The 17,464-nt window shown below is 44.9% G+C and overlaps 1 long non-coding RNA gene across 1 annotated transcript in view; it reads right to left on the bottom strand.

The window, feature by feature from the left end:
- Positions 1-17,464, bottom strand: part of LOC132244685 (uncharacterized) — a 41,523-nt gene that overhangs the window by 1,354 nt on the left and 22,705 nt on the right. The gene's annotated exons all lie outside the window — the stretch shown is intronic.

The raw sequence follows: 17,464 nt of genomic DNA, 5'->3' as shown, positions 1-17,464 counted from the left end.
CTTTTGGGAGGTGAGATACATGTTCTCCATCTTTGTACACTATGAAGACAACAGGAAACAAACCAGATTGGTGCGTGTTGTACCCCCAGAGGGTACTGAAAATGCTATGTGTGGTTTTAACACAATAAGTATGTTTGCTCTAATTGCCCTGATTTGCGGGCTGTCCATCCCAAAGCTGCCCCAGTGGAGTTTTACTACAACAAAATAGGGTCAGGGCCCCACCCCAGGCTTCTTCATTCCCTAGGTGGGAGGGGAAGCATCCTTGCATCACAGTTACTCACCTAAACAGCAATTGTAAAAATACTTATTGCCACAACCCCTTGTCCTGCCTGTAGTGGTCTGGCTTAGAGCCGTGGCACTGGGAAGTAGCTTTGCTGTCGTAGGCTACTTTTGTTGAATGGCAAGATATGAAAGTATGAAAGAACAGAAATGGTAAAGAATGCTGCTGGGGTGTTGGTTGTAGCCATGTTGGTCGAAGGACACAGGCAGACAAGTTTCTTTGGGTAAAAGTGGTATCTTTTATTAGACCAGCTAAATAGTTGGAAAAATTGTTCTTTGCAAGCTTTTGACATTTGTGACACTTCAGCCAACCAGAGAGAGCCTGTGCACCCTGAGCCTCCTTAAAGCTCTCACACTGCTGTGAAATATTTGGGATGGCTTCCGGCTACTGATGTGCAAGTGAGTACAGTGGGGCAATGAGTTTGTTTCATTTACTGTTAACAAAGCACAAATTAGTAATCTTTATCCACCCGTTTTCAGTCAGCTTGTATGATCCTTGTACAAGAAAACAGAAAACACAAGATCAGAAGAGTCTCTTCCTCTGAACAGCTCTAGTAAGCAACATGCTGCCAAGGTGGGCTCATATACAACTTCTCTCCTTTAAGCTTTTGATGAACCCCAGGTACCAGAGGGCTGCATGTATAGCAGAGAGAAAGAGTGAGGGGGCAGAGGAACTCTCATTTAAATGCTTTGAGCTGAAGAGAAGGAGGCAGCACCCATTTGGTTAACAGACTTCCATTAAAGTGAATGTCCTTGGAGCAAACTGGCTCTTAAATGATAGACTGAGTGCTAGTGATAATGTCATATTTACCTTATCTAATTGAATTGAGGGACTTGCTGAGGGGACTAGAAGTATCCTCCCCAGGAGATAATTCTGAATATATATGACATTTAAGGCCCAAGACTTAACACTAACAACATCAAATTTTGGTAGTATCAGTGAGTCCTGGATCACCTCCTTAAAGCAAACCAGTACATAGTCTTTATAGAAGTTCAGCCACCTGCAATAAGTATCTGGTTCTGAGCACTTACTGAATGAATAGACCAAGGCTCAAAATATTGCCAAGAGGGCTAATGAAAGAACCAGTAATAAGACTTGTCTACATATAGATAAGGACTCAGAGACACTATAGAGCAGATGCAGAGGCCTTACCCAGAACCAAAGTGAAAAATGATATAAAAGTACATATCTTCTTAGCTGCTGGCAGAAATTATGAATTCATAAGCAGAACATGGTTTGGGTGGGGATTAAAGAAGGGATGGGCAGCTATTCAGGATGTTTGAGATGTTAGTAGGTGAAGGACTATGCAAACATCCATGATCAGATTAGTTTTTTTATGGCCCCTAGGTACAGTAATATCTATATTATTACAACTCTCCAGGGGCTGATGAATGAAGAATTTCTTGAGACCATAAAGCCATATCCTCAGCTGTTGCAAAGTTAGCTCCATTTCAGGTCAGCCCATTTACACCAGCTGGAAGTCTAACCCATAAAATTTTGTACCACGATATCCCAGAAGAGAAACAGGCTTTCTGAAAGCAGACAAGATAGACATTCTTACTCTCCCACCACGTTCATGTAGCTTCAATTGAGCTCTGTTAGAAATACAGTGCTATTAAGATATGATCCCATGTCCCAAAGCATGCACTTTATTTTATTCTGGGACAGTTATTTTTCTTATTCAGTTCTCAACTCTAAAATTGTGTCTAATATTAAAATAAGGAGAGGCAAAATGTTGAAAGTTGTATGTTGCCTTCAGCAGAGCAGCCTGACTGTTAATGTATCAAACTGCACAGTTTCTAATTTAGATTACAAAAATGGGAAAAAGAATATTTCAGGGATTTGCAAGTATCCCCCAGGTAATGTAACAACTAGTTAAAGAGCACGAAAAAGCAAAAAAAAGTCAAAGAGAAATTGTAACCAACTCCTCTTCCTACGTTTGAAGCCCATTTAATGTTGACAAACCAGGTGTATGTGGTTGTGAAGTAACAAGCAGGTTGATCTTGTCATATCTATTCCCTTTTAATAATAGAACAAATGCCTGAGGAGCTGCTAAAGTGCATATTAAAGTGACAAGCAACCACCACCAGGGTGGGCTGGTAGCATGGCTAGAAAGGGCACTGTGAGATATCAAATGCTTTTGCTGACACAGAGTAAGGACAGTGAAGGTGCATATAGGATTTTCTTATAGTCCTCAAAGACTAGATGTCACGTATTACAAAGAAATGCAGCCGTAAACATTATTGGACGGGCGATGTTTACTTGGTGACTGAGATGTTTTAAAAAAGCAAAGGCGGGCACAGGCTGCTAGGAGGAAAGGTGGCTGATTTCCAAGGCACTTACTCAGATGCCTGGAGTGTCTGGGTTTTAACCCTTAGAAAGAAGTGATGGCTGACAAGAAAAAGGGGTATTGTATCGCAGAGTCTCTGAACTCTAGTAACCACATGATGCGACTGAAGGCTAACATTCCGTACCAGAAAGCAACACACCCAATTTAGGAATTTATCATCTGGAAGAAGCCAAATACCTTGAAGTTTGATTCCAAATGGAAAGTGTCCAAAGGACCAGGGGAGATGATCTCAAGAATACCTGGGAAAGCTGCAACTATGTGGAAACAAGCTGAACGCCATTTGCTTATGATGGATGAGAAGGCAATAAACAGAAAGAAGCACACTCAAGGACTGAGAGCTCCATATGTAGATAAATAGCAGCAATTTAGGTTAATCATAGGAGCAAAGAGAAAGGGTGAATATTGAATTGCAAGAAATGTTAACACTGAACTCACAGATGAAACAAGGCAAAAGGTATTACCTTATTACCCTATTATTACCCTTTCCCATACAAAATAATATGCTTGAGACCGTGGGACAAGAAACTAGGGAAAGAATGAAAGAAAAATAGGAAGATTCTTTACAGAGGATGGAAAGCAGAAAAAAGGACTGTGTCCTATCATGGGAGAGGCAGAAAAAGTGAAGAGCTGTGACTTTTCATAGCGTTCTTGTATAAACAATTAGAGCTATTTCAAAAATCTTCCCTCAGGCAAAAATTTTTTTTTTTAATTAAATTTTCATTTACATTTTTCATTTCTGTAGAAAAATTGGAAACCAGAATTTTCCAGTTTTTTGACAGCCAAAAATTTAGGCTCAATCTTGATTTTGTTTTCTAATTCTCCAGTTCCAATTTTGGGGGGAAAGCATGTGTTTTTCATCAGGTTTCTTGTTTAATCAAAACACATTTTTCTATCAAAATAGTTCAAATGGAAAAGCAGTTTCCCCCAGTTTTATGACAAGTGCCAAACCCACAGAAGGTCAAATAACACTAGCTCTACAATTGGCCCAACAGTATGGCATGTATAATTAATTAATCATTTCCTTAAGAGCAACATCCCTGGAAACTCACACCTGCTTAACTCCAAATTCTTAGGCTAAATATAAGCAGTTAAAAAGCCTGAGGCTGAATCAATTCAATCTTCACAGGTTAGTCTAAACCATGTAGATTGAATCTATAAGCAAGTGAACAAGCATTCATTTTTGATTCTGGAAACGTAGCCACATACCTGCAGTGCTGCAGGCCAGAAACCTGGGGCTGCTAGAGCACGCCTCCCTGGTTGGCTGGAGCAGAATGCTTGGGCCAAGGCTAGCTTGTCCACCCTGCAAGGAAGGAGTTTGTGGGGGAGTTGCAAAGTATCCTGGGATGCTGGGGAACTGTGAGTTAACTTGAATTTGGGGGGGATCTGGGGCAGAATTTCAATAAACTGATTTAACATAAATCAATTAAGTCTGATATTACATCCATCCAGCTTTATCTTAAACCTTTTTCAGCCATTTGAAAGTGGTTTATGTGCACCAAACTTCTGGGGACAGACATTACACATAAATCTGTTTAAGTGATCAGAAACTGGTTTAAACCTGTCACAGAACAGACATTCAGTGCACATAAACCAGTTTCAAAATGGCCAAACCCAGTTTGAGATAAACCTGGTTGAATGCAGTATCAGACTTAACTGACTGAGCTCAAACTGGTGTATGCAAGGTCTGTCCCAGACCCCTTCCTGGTTTAAGTTAAACCAGAGTCCCCCAGCATCCCAGCATGCTCTCTGGGTTGGGCTCTCTGCTCCAGTAGAGCAGGGCTGGCTCCGCCCCTCTGCTCCCCAGCTGAGCAGGGATAGGCAGGGACAGGCAGGTCTAGGGGACTGGCCAGAGAGGTGTTTAATTGCCCCCTCCATGTCCCATCGGCCGGGAGCAGGGAGGAAGGTTATTCCCCCTCTACCAGCACGGCCCCTGGGGGATTGCAGCTGGGTCTGCCTTCCCAACCACCACCACTCACTCCCTGCTTAGGGCAAACAGCAGAATAAGCTGCCTCCCTTGATGCCAGAGGGAGGGGGAATAACCCCCGCTCCCTGCCCCCACTTGAAGTGCCCTGCCGGCTGGTGTCTGGCCCCACCCAGCTGCTAAAGTGGCAAGGGGGGAGCGACCATGATGGGGGCAACAGCCCTTGTCATGGTTTCCCCGAACATGAGCCTCTTCCCAGTGGCGGGGTGCACTGCAGGGCAAGGAAAGCTGCTGCAGCAGCATGGGGAAAGCATAGTATTGTTTTTTAAAAGAATAGGATTCTGAGATAGTCACAAAAAACTAAACCTTTTGATCAGAGAGAAAGATCTGTTTTTTCTAGTTCTCAAAAAATGTCAACTGTTTGCCTTATAACTGGTTATTTCAAGAGCAGATTAAAAACTTGATGCTGTAGTTCTGCTGGAAAATGCTGTTTTGACAAAATTGAAATAGTTTAGAAAATGAAATTTCATATGCTGACAAAAATCAAAGCAGTTTGAATAGGGTAGAAGCATTTAGTTTTGATTACAGTCTAAATTAAATATAAAATATGAATATATATTTAATTATATATATAATTATTATAGATGATGTAATATTAAAGTCTAAATGAAATGCTTTGATAAAGTTGATATTGCTGAAACAAGATTTAATTTCCCATGACATTTTGAAACTGAATTTTTCTTTCGATTCAGGAAGAAAGGAGATTCTTAAGTGTTGCAGTTTTTTGTGCAACAGAAATTCGGACTCTCAATCCAGTTCCGGGGTTTTTTTCATTTGTTCGAGCAAAGTTCTTACAACAACAACAAAAATCTCCATCAGGGCCTCACACCGATCCAAACAATAAAAATCTAGAAATACAAAATGCAGCAACAAGTGTAAAATTAACTTAATAGGCCAATGAGACAAAGTTCATAGTGAACATACTTTCCTGTCAATACAATATTGCTGATAATTACAGCACAGGTAACCGAAGAACTAAGTCTATGGGGAAGACAATTTTTACTTGAGCAATTTAGTTACAAAATCAAACCAATCACCTGGACATATTTTAAATCAATTTACATGTGAAAAAGGGACCTCTGATGTCTGAACTGTCCTCTGGTACTTTAATCAATTCAAGATCTCTCTGACAAAAAGGCTGGCAGGGATGTTTATATAGTCATTAGCTCTTATTATCTTAAAATCACAATGGAAAAAGCCCTGGAGGACTGGCCTGTGGAATGAGAGGTCATCAGATATGCAGTTCTTGCGCTGAGATCCTGACAGTATCTTCTGTTGGACACAAGAAAATGTTGAGCCATACAATATCTTCTCAGTAGTGCATTTCCTTTATAATTGCTGGTTTGGAATTACATACTCATTGTAATCTGCTTGAGTGTAATTCTGCATAAGCAGGTATGTTACTTAGTGCCCCTTTACATGTGCAGGTAAAGGTGCGATAGGATCTAATGTGCAATCAGCACAATCCAGCCTTCTGCCATGCCACACATGCATGACAGGAGGTGTGATTGTGGGATAATGAATCAGATCCCATCACGCCTTACTGCCAGTACAGGAGGAGCCCAATCCCAGGCCCCCCCTGCACCGGCAAGAAGCAATCTCTGGTGGCTGGGAGCCCCCCTCAGCTGATGGTGCTCCTGGCCACAGGGGCACCCCATGCACCCCTGTGGCTGGAAGACCGCAGCTGATGCAGTGTCCCAGCTGCATAGGTGCTTCATGACCCCTGTGTGAAGGGTGCCACATGATGCGTCAGCCACAGTCTCCCAGCCAGGGGGTGCATGGTGTTCCCCTGCAGCTGGGAGCCCTGTCAACTGATGGGGCTCCCAGCCATGGGGCCATGTACTTTGCAGCTGGGAGCCAGAGTCAGCTGGGAGCTCCCAGGCTCAGGTGTGCATATGGGCCCTCACAGTTGGGAGCTCCAATCAAGGGAGTGCAGTGGGGTGGCAGGAGTGCGGGGGCGCAGACTGGCAGCCGTCTATGGAGCTAGGCTGGGCTGCACCAGCAGGGAGAGGAGAGCTGGCCTGGCTCCACAGAGCCCTACCAGCCAGGACCCCGTGCTCCTGCCATCCTACACTGGGCCCTGCCGGCACTGGACCTGGAGCACCAGCACAGGCCCCGTGCTCTTGTCTGGCTGTTGCTGCGCTCCTTGTGCCTACTCACTACCCCTTCCCCGCGTCTCAGCTCTACAGTACAGGCAGGGACCAGTGCGCATAGCCCCAACTCTGCACGCCCTGCGCTTGCTTTCTGGGCTGAGCAGTGGCAGCACAGGCCAAACTGCTGCCCAGCATGGGGGGAAAGTGGCCCCTCCGCCTCTCCTTCCCCTTGCTGCCAGCGCTTCTTGGTGTAGCCACTTGGAGCCTGTGTGGGGCTGCCCTGCATCTCCACCACATCACCGCCACCTCTGGGCTGCTCCACGAGGCACCGGTGGCAGCGCAGAGCAGACGCAGGGCAGCCCCGCGCAGGGTCTCATAGATTTCATAGATTTCATAGATTTCATAGACATTAGGGCTGGAAGGGACCTTGGAAGATCATCGAGTCCAGCCCCCCGCCCAAAGAGCAGGACGTCAGCTGGGGTCATAGGATCCCAGCAAGATAAGCATCCAGTTTCATCTTGAAGGTGTTCAATGAAGGCGCTTGAACAACCTCCAGCGGCAGGCTGTTCCAGACCTTGGGGGCTCGGACAGTAAAGAAATTCTTCCTTATGTCCAGCCTGAAACGATCTTGTAGTAGTTTATGACCATTTGACCTAGTTGTCATCCCTTGGGGCGCTCTGGTGAACAAACGTTCCCCCAGATACTGGTGATCACCCCTGATAAACTTGTAGGTGGCCATCAGATCACCCCTGAGCCTGCGCTTTTCCAGGCTAAAGAGCCCCAGGGCTCTCAGCCTGTCATCGTAGGGTCTGCTTCCCTGACCCCTGATCATGTGCGTGGCTCTTCTCTGGACTCTCTCAAGCTTCTCCACATCCTTTTTGAATTGTGGAGCCCAAAACTGGACGCAGTACTCCAGCTGCGGCCTCACTAAGGCCGAGTACAGGGGGAGAATGACGTCCCGGGATTTGCTTGAGAAGCATCTATGGATGCAAGCCAGCGTTTTGGTCGCTTTACTAGCCGCAGCATCGCACTGCAGGCTCATGTTCATCTTGTGGTCAATGATGACCCCCAAGTCTCTTTCTTCCATAGTGCTAACCAACATAGCACTGCCGAGCCTATAAGGATGCTGCGGGTTTTTCTTCCCAAGGTGGAGAACCTTGCATTTATCGGCGTTGAACACCATCAGATTCTCATCCGCCCACTTGCTGAGCCTGTCCAGGTCAGCCTGGATCATCCGCCTGTCTTCTGGTGTGGATGCTTTGCCCCAAAGTTTGGTGTCATCGGCGAACTTGGCCAGTCCGCTTCTGACTCCAGTGTCCACATCATTAATGAAGATGTTGAACAGTATGGGTCCAAGGACAGAGCCCTGGGGGACCCCACTGGTCACAGGACACCACAATGAGTGACTTCCATCAATTACTACCCTCTGGGTCCGACCCCGGAGCCAATTTTCCAGCCAGTGGATCATGGGGGACCCAAGGCGACAATTGGCCAGTTTCTCCAAGAGACGATCATGGGACACCAGATCGAAGGCTTTTTTGAAGTCAAGATATATGACATCAATCTCATCTCCCTTGTCCAGGTGATAGGTCACCTGGTCGTAGAAGGAAATGAGATTGGTCAAGCAAGACCTACCCACAACAAACCCGTGCTGGCTATCCCTTAAGATGTTGGCGTCGGCCAGTCCATTAAGGATGGCCTCCTTAATAAACTTTTCTAAGATCTTCCCCGGGATAGAAGTCAGGCTGATGGGCCTATAGTTAGCCGGATCCACTTTCCTCCCTTTCTTGAAGATAGGCACCACGTTGGCCTTCTTCCAGTCTTCGGGCACTACACCAGAGCGCCAAGAGTTTTCAAAGATCCGCGCTAGAGGCTGGGCTATGATGCTCGCCAGCTCCTTGAGTACCCTGGGGTGAAGATTGTCAGGGCCGGCTGACTTGAAGGTATCCAGCTTCTCAAGATGTTCCTTCACAAAGTCAGCATTAATGGAGGGCAGGGGATCACCCTCACCCGGACTTCCCGGCCCTGTAGCAGGCACAGGCGTCCCATGGGGCTGATGAAAGACCGACGCAAAGTACCTATTTAATAGGTTGGCTTTTTCCTGGGTCTGAGCAGCTGCACCAGATAGCGCTGGCAGCAGGATGGGGAGGGCGCTTTCCCCCCACGCTGAGCAGAAGTTTGTCCCACGCTGCCACGGCTGAGCCTGAGCCCCAGCGCCAGCTCCGGGCTTAGCCGTCCAGGCTGAGCAGCAGCAGCGGTTGGGCAGAAACTGTTGCTGGGCATGGGGGGCAGCATGTCCAAAATATCTTTACACCTGATGTTGTCTTATTTTAGTTATTTCAATAAATTCAGGTATAAGTGAGGATCAAAATTTGCTGCTGATAAAAATGTGGGGGTCTTCAAACAGATTTGTAGCATGGAAAAAAGATGGCCAAGGTAATATGTATATTCAGTATGTATATATTCACACAGGGTCAGTATTGTCTGATGCAAGCAGCTTCTGCTACCAGTGGCGTGCCTGCATTGGAGATTTTTGCACTGATACAGCTATAGTGGTATAGCTATGTCAGCCCAAACACATTGTACAGATGTGCAGTAGGTATAAGAAGTGCCTCACAATATTGTGGTTTACTGCAGTTTGCATGTTGGTATAGCTATACCCCTCTCCCACTGCTGACAAGTCTTAACTGGGTATGTGACCTTGAAGTTACATAACTTTGCCATCTCCACCAGTCCTCAAAATATCAGACGGGGATGATACTGACTGACTGATTTGCCAAGGTGTACATTGCAGAAGTTAGCAAGTAGTTAAAAAGCTCTGATGGATTATCACCTCTAACAATATAATTGGAAGCTGAATATGGTCTTGGAAATACAATCTCTGATTCTGACTCTGGCTAGGGCCTAAGTGATAGACTGTTTAATTGGTGGAGCCAGTAGGCAAAATACCTGCTATTTTAGCTGGGCAATAGATAAAGCATCTCTTGTGTAGCAATACATGTACCATATCCTGCCATTCCAGGTACATAATGTAAAAGCATGTTAGTGTCCTTCTGTCTGTGCAAGAGAACAGCTCTGTTTGCCTAAGGCTCATAGCTATAATTCTTGAAGGTAGGGAAAATCCCAAAAGCCAAAGGTGCTGGGCACACATAATCCCAAAGTTTGAAAAATTGCCTTTTCATGTCCAGACACAAATTATTAACTTTGACAGGGATTAGGTCTTGGACCCTGGGCATTTCTAGGTAGCAATAAGATTTATTTTGGCCTGACAAAAAGCTATTGAAAATGGGCACAGACACCATACCAAACCACCTGTTTTTTTCCTCTCGGCCATCTCTCCATCTACCGCTGATCTTGCCAAAACAGCATGATGCAGGAGAGAACATGTATTTGATTTTGTCTTCTCCCAAGTAAAGGTGGGGAGAGAGCCCTTTTTTCCTTGGAATGGTCTCCTTTGGGAAACACTAATGTGCTTTCTCAAGGGTCTTTAATGATCACCAGCCTTCCGGCGTGCACACCATCAGAGCTAAGGCAAAAGAAATGTCATGAGGTTCAATAAGGACAAGTGCAAAGTCCTGCACTTGGGACAGAACAATCCCATGCACCAGCACAGGCTGGGGGCTGAATGGCTGGGCAGCAGCTCTCCAAAAAAAGACCTGGGGGTTACAGTGGACAACAAGCTGAACATGAGCCAGCAGTGTGCCCTTGTTGCAAGGAAAACTAACAGCATACTGGGCTGCATTAGTAAGAGCGTTGCAAGCAGATTGAAGAAAGTAATTATTCCCCTCTATTTGGCACTGGTGAGGCCACAGCTGGAGTCCTGTGTCCAGTTTTGCCCTCCCCCAAAAAGAATGTGGACAAAAATCAGAGAGAGTCCGGCGGAGGGCAACAAAAATGATTCTGGGGCTGGGGCACATGACTTGTGAGGAGAGAACTGGGCTTATTTAGTCTGGAGAAGAGAAGCCTGAGGGGGGATTTAACAGCAGAAGCGGATTGCAAAGAGGATGGAGCTGGATTGGTCTCAGTGGTGGCAGATGACAGAACAAAGAGCAATGGTCTCAAGGTCCATCAAGGAAAGATTAGGTTAGATAATAGGAAGAACTTCCTCACAAGGAGGGTAGTACAGCACTGGAACAGGTTACCCAGAGAAGCTGTGACATTTCCATCCTTGGAGGTTTTTAAGACCCAGCTAGACAAAGCTTTGGCTGGGATGATCTAATTGGGGCTGGTCCTGCTTTGAGCAGGGGGTTGGACTAGATGTGACCTCCTGAGGTCCCTTCAACGCTCATTTTCTATCATTCTATGAGACTATGTGATAAAGCCACCACAGACTCTGGAAGTTTGAAAGTATTTTTATAAGTTATGAAGTCTTTTTCAGTTCCTCTGATTGGTTTATTGCCTCCAGAGGCATGAATAGTAAAGAACACCGAGGTGCTACACCTGGACTTCAGTGTGATAAAGCACTGTCATTGAGACAATGTCAATGAATCAGCTTTAAATTCAGTGCCTGGGTCATCTCCCCTGCCTCTGGCTGGGGGTACTTTCAAAACCTGAATAACTGCAGCGCACAGTAAACTGAGTCACTCCTTGCATATACATTGGCAGGCCTCAACATAAATAATACCATTTTAAATATAAAATAAATTAACATACTTCCCTGTCTCACCTCTCTCTCTTCATAGGTGTGAGAGGTGCTACTGGGCCTCAGAAAGATTTGCAAAGTTTGCTGTTTATTTCCAGTAATGTGTTTCTCCCAATTCTAATTGTGGTTACATTGGCATTAATCCAGAGCAACTCATTTTAAGAAATGGAATTAGTTACACTAGTGTAAATCCCATTGCTTAATATTGAGTTAGTGTGGATTTGTGCCAGGTTAACACAAGACAAGCACAGCTCTACAATGCACTGGGATGTTCCACTTAATATTTATTGATAGTGTCCAACTGCAAAATAAGGGAGCCTGGCTGGATAGCCTGGATTAGAAGGAAGGGGGAAGTATGGCCTCTGTAATATGGGGTCTAGCAAAGACTTTCAACTTTTATTCTAATGCTTGCTTTGACAAAGTTTAAAGCCTGCTGTTAGTCTGGACATAGTTTTCTTTGTAACACAAAGTCCAAGATGTATTTTCTGGGTCCAAAGTTGATGGCATTTGCACTAATAACTTCCCAGGCTAGTGCGAGGATACATATCCAGATCCATCTACAGACACAATAAACGATATTCATCAGTGCTATTTCTACTCATGGCAAAGTATGCATCTACTAGCACAGACAGCAAGGAAGTAAGGGCTCCCATTACAAAGGCTTCTGCATTGCCTTCCAGTACCTTTCTAGTCTTGGCCCTATATAGCTAAGGGACCACTTCCTCCCATACATCCCATGGTGATCTCTTAGCTCAGCCAAGAGCAGACTCTTGCAAGTACCATCTGTGCACTGAGTGTGTTTGGTGAAAATGCGCAGGAGGTCAGTCTCAGGGGTTACTCCTCAGCTCTGGAACTCCCTCCCCTTGGGGTCCAGCTAAACCCAAACTTGATCACCTTCCAGAAGTGCTGCAAGACCCTTGTATTTGGGCAGGCTTTGAGCAGGCGGGATAAGTTTGGGAAGTTTGTTCTATTACATATTTTATTTTTAATATTTTTGTCTGTCTTTATAATGTATCTGTTTTATATTGAAACCTGAGCGTGTTTTGGAGAGGGTTGTCATACACATCTAATAAATAAATAAAAGCTCCATTGTCTTTACAAAGTGACAAAGCACAGAATATTCTTGCCTTCCTCCCATCAGTAAATGCCGCTGGTTACCTACATGGTCAGACAGGTAGTTTGGTCATTAGGTCTAAATTCAGCACCACATTTAACTGGAAGCACTTAAACCTTGCTTTGCTGAATAGAGTATGAGTCTGTAATGGGTGGAAGGGAAGTCAAGCAAAAAGTGCTGTACCAAAACATAGAATGATTCCTGAGAAAGCCACATCTCATTCCTTTGGCTATGGCAGGGCAGAGCAGCTCAGATACCAGCTTCTTGACTGTGGACAAATTATATTGAGTGGGGAGGAAGGAAGGTGCCTACAATCAACTCTGTGGTCACTATTCCAGACGTGACTTCCTGTTCTGTGCAAAGTAAAAGCTAAAGCAGGGCGCCTTACCCTTGAAAGAGCTAAACTTAGCATATTTTAGCTTCCATTTTCCACAGGGTTGAAGCAGAGGCACAAAACAGTTACCGCAGACCAGCTGATTCAAGTTCCCAATAATTTAGCTCAATATAATTTCATCTGCCCTTAACCTTTGTTTCTTTCCTATCAGGGCTCAGGGAGATGTGGGCCCACGCATGGGCAAGTTACTTATAATGGTGGTGGGAAGCTTGTAGTAGGAGCCAAAGTTATTGGGGTGGGGAAGGGGGAATCAGTGAAGTAGGACAGGGACTAAGAAATGGTGTAAGCTAGAGCATCTCTTTGTGTAAGTTTTTTAAAATTAAGTTACAAGTTAGGTAGAGAGTTTAAGAGCACTAATTAAAAGTATCCAGTATTTTATCCAGTGAATCTATGGCAGATATTACATGGTGTCAGAATAGAAACTGCAAGTATTAGAATAATGGATCAACTAAAGCCTCCAGGAAAGTTCAGGGGGTTTTGGAGGGGAAGTTAGGTTTGTTTGGTTTTTTTTAAGAAAATGCAGCAGAAAACTGGCAATGGAAACTTGTGGGATTTAGTGAGAAGCGTAAGCAGGCATTTGAATTGTACCGTGTTGTAGGTACAGCAGGTGAAAAAGGGAAGGCAGTAAGCATCGTAGCTCTTCATGTAGCAAGTGAGGAACCAGCTGAAGTATTTAACATTTCAGTTTGAGAATACAGCAGATAAAGAAAAAAATACTGATCTTAAATAAGTACTGTGCTCTAAGACGAAAAACATTTCATATGAGAGAGATTTTTGTATTAGGTCTAAGTTGAGCAGAAGGGGAAAATACAGACCAATAGGTGACTGAATTAAAAATGGCAACACAAACTTGTGAGTTTGAGTAAGTGTGAGAATCCTGCACGAACGATTGTACTGTGTGAGGTGCTGCATCAGACTTCTTGCACCAAGGGGGTGATGTAACCCTACCATGTACTGAGCAGATAAAAAGATGGCAAACCAATTGGAAGGGCTGGGTGAACCAGAAAAACACCTATTTCACATCTTTGATAAATATTCAGAAAGAAAGCTGGGGACAGGAAAGTGAGCGGCTGCTAATAAAAGCCTGAAAGCAAAAGAAATGAAAAAGAGGTCAGAGACTACTAGAGGTAGTGTTTCTGTGTGGTTACTCACACTTCAGACACATCAGCTGGAAGTTGTTCACAGTAGGAAAAGAGTTAGCAATTGCTGATGCCATATCCAGATTGATGCAAGAAAGATGGAACCAGTCTAATGACCTTATTAGGTCTCAAATGGTCAATTAAGTTGGACAGTGATAGCCCTGTTACCACTTCAGAAACTTGTGACCACCTCTAAGAGCAGTGACAAGGAAGCCTGCTAATATAGTGCAGGGGTTCTCAGCCTTTTTGGACTTGAGGACCTTTCCATAATATCTGTGCATGGTGTGGCACCCAATTTCAAAAACTATTGTATGTATGAAAATGCTTACCGCCTTGCAAAGAGGCCAAGCAGTGGCGATAAGGGATTGTCTGGGCAGCAACAAGCATGGACCTGCCTTATTTGCTTACCTACTGATCTCCTCACATCTTGTGGCACCCTTCAAAGGCTCTCATGGCACCCCGTGGTGCCCCAGCATGTTGGATGAGATCACTGGTATAGAGGCTTTTTTAAGATACTTGAAGATTCAAATTGCTATTAAAAAAAACTGAGAGATGTCATGATTGTAGGAACCTGTGAGTGGGAGCTGAAGCTACCAGACTGTCGTATGGGGGGACAGAAGGCAATGGAGGAGAACAGGAGCCACTTAGCTAAGAAGCCCCATTGCCTCGGGTAGCTAGCTACCTGCGTATGCTTTGTTACAGTTTACTGCAGCATCCCACCCAGGGCTCGTATTGCAAACGTTACAGTATAAGTGAGATCAGGTGCACAGAAGGAGTGGGAGAAAGGTGTCACCTGCAGAAAGAGCAGTGGGAGCCTGGGGTCAGGTCAAGGCCAGGATGCTTTGGGAAGCGGGGTCAGTCAGTCCCCTTGGCTGGCCAAGCACAACTTTTCACAGCACTAACATATTTAAGTTCAAGGGAGAAAATGATGTTGTTCATTCACTTTTACTACAGCAGGACCTAAGGCCTCGTTGTGGTAGATACTGTACAAACAGGAGATGGCCTCTGTCTCAAAGAGCTTCCAGTCAAGAAAGACAAGGCAGAAAAGTGGTGGCAGAGAAAGTTTCCCTGTGCCCTGAGTGGAGTCTGGTTAGTTAATACCATACAGGGAGCTTGGAGAGCTCTGCTGTGAGTCATGGTAGGAAGTTGAGTATTTGCACTGTTAAGTAACAAATATGCAGTGAGAGAAAATGTAGGGACTGGTTCATGATGGTGCAAGTCAGAGAGCTTGCTCTAGAGTCAGTGGAGTTAGTTACTTGATATAGAAGGTAGCAACAGCAGGGTCAAGACCTTAGTCCCACTGGAGTTTTGTCATCAATGTTGTTGCCCACATTTCAGGACAGGTCTACAAACTCTGGCTAGCAATGCACTGTATAAACTAGTGATTCTCATCCTGGGATGCCTATAGAGGGTGCCACACAATGTTAGCACTCTTAGATGTGCAAATATGACTCGCAACACAAACCTAGAGATTTCCAATAGGAATCTGGAGCGTATTAAAAACATGTTGACCAGTTTTTCATAATAGAAGAATTGCTTTATTATTTTTCTGTAGTAAAAAAAATGAATGAAAACTAAGAGCTGGCATTTTCTGAGGGGGGCCTTCAATTTAATGAGAAGCACCTTCAGTTCAATAAGGTTGGGAAGCACTGCTATAGACTAAATGAATCAGAGATGCCTAAGCTTTTGTAAGCATGAGCTCACTTCATCAGATGCTGTGAAAGGACATGCAGAGCAGGCTAGCAACCGGCGTGATCTGAATATAGGGGCAGAGAGGGGAGGGGAGGCAGTGCTGAGAGGCAAACAAGTTTAAAAAAAAAACACAAGAGAAAAGTAACTCCAACTTTGGAGAGGTTCACTGTGTAGCAGACTCAGAGGTGCATTGTTTCCAAGCAGGAAGAGGCCAGGTTTTGCTCTGTTCTGGATATAGGCCAGGACCACTGGAAAGCAGGATTTGTTCCAACCTGTCTTTCACCCAAGTAAAAAAAAAGCCCTCTGAGTCATAGCTTAATAGTCACCTGCTGTACTCACAGACCGCTATTACTGTGCTGCTTTAGTGCTGGGAGCTTCAGAAGCGATAACTCCTTCCAACCTCCCTCTGCAAGTGATATTTCAAGCATGCGGGACACAAATTACAGGAGGAGATAATTAACTTGCACAGCCATGTGTGCAGCTAATTAGGTTGCTTTTTTACAGCTCTATCATGCAGAGGCCGGTGGTGAATGTACACACACAGCTTCAGCTGGGCAAGTAGAGGTACAGAGGGAGACGTAAGGTTTGTCCTCCTGCCATCTGGTCCCACAAATACTCTGCACATATGAAAATCTAGAACGAAGTGCTTGCGGAGCAGTTTCACAGCTGGAACCATGCCTGTAAAACAATAGTTTTATGCTTCAACGGGAGTGCCTGCTAGCTGCACAAGCACTGCACCACGCAGGTCTCCCGCTGCACATTTCATCCACTGCCCTGGATGCTGTTTCCAGCACCGTTATCGCATACTGGCAAACTGGTTCAGTGGCATGAGGAAAATACGCTCCTAGGACAGATCTCCAGCTAACAGGGAGCTCCATAGGCTTCGAAGCTGATTTACACTAGTTGAGACTATGGCACCCCAGTAAGCATTTGAGGGTTTGGCTTAACACATATATCCACTTCACATTTCTGTTCTGCTCCATCAGGAAGTTTGATCACTGCACTGTGGCTCTGATGTTATTTCACTTGCTATTTATCAGCTGGCAGCCATGTCTATAGAGCACGAATTTAAGCAAAATGATCATTTAAGAGAATACCCCTGGGGCAGATTTAGCCATATGACTTTGCACACTGAGTAATTGCTCACTCTGAATTTATTAGGTTGTGTCTCCGTAAATCAGTCTTGCTTGTAAGGAAAGGCAGCATCAGGCAGAACCCAGGCTAAGTATGTATCTGAATGTTAGAACATGCTCTCCTGTCCTCTCCCTGCTGCAGCTGCATCTTTAATTCCCCAATTCTCTGGTCTAATTAATTTTTTTCCAGGAGAGAAACCAGAGGGCAGGGATGAAGGGGAAGAAATCCATGTGAAATGAGTTTTGCTAGTCTTGCCAGACACATTTGCAATACCAGTGGCACTAATTGCTTCCCTCTTACTGGAGCTATCAGCAGAGAGGCCTGTTTCACATGAGGGCAAGGCATGCAAGACTGCTGGGAAGTGACAGCTTTATTTCTCTGCGCCGTTCACATGGCCCAGCTGGGTTCATGATCTGGGAGCACTCTGTGATTCTGGTACGTTAGCAAAGCAAATTGCACACAACGAAGGGATGTTGAAACAAGGCAGTCATACCCTGCAGCTAAAAAAGGCAACCTGAATGTTGATCTCCAAGCGCAGTGCATCAAGGCACAGTTCCTGTTCATGTTTGCTTTCTTTTTCTTGCCTCCATCCTGGCTCTACCTGGAGTTCCTCATTTGTTGCCTTCACTACTTCCTCCAGAGCCA

This window comes from Alligator mississippiensis, chromosome 13 (assembly GCF_030867095.1).
Source record: "Alligator mississippiensis isolate rAllMis1 chromosome 13, rAllMis1, whole genome shotgun sequence".
Lineage (NCBI taxonomy): Eukaryota > Metazoa > Chordata > Crocodylia > Alligatoridae > Alligator > Alligator mississippiensis.
The sequence above is the reverse complement of the archived record's forward strand: the minus strand, read 5'-3'. Positions and strand labels throughout refer to the sequence as shown.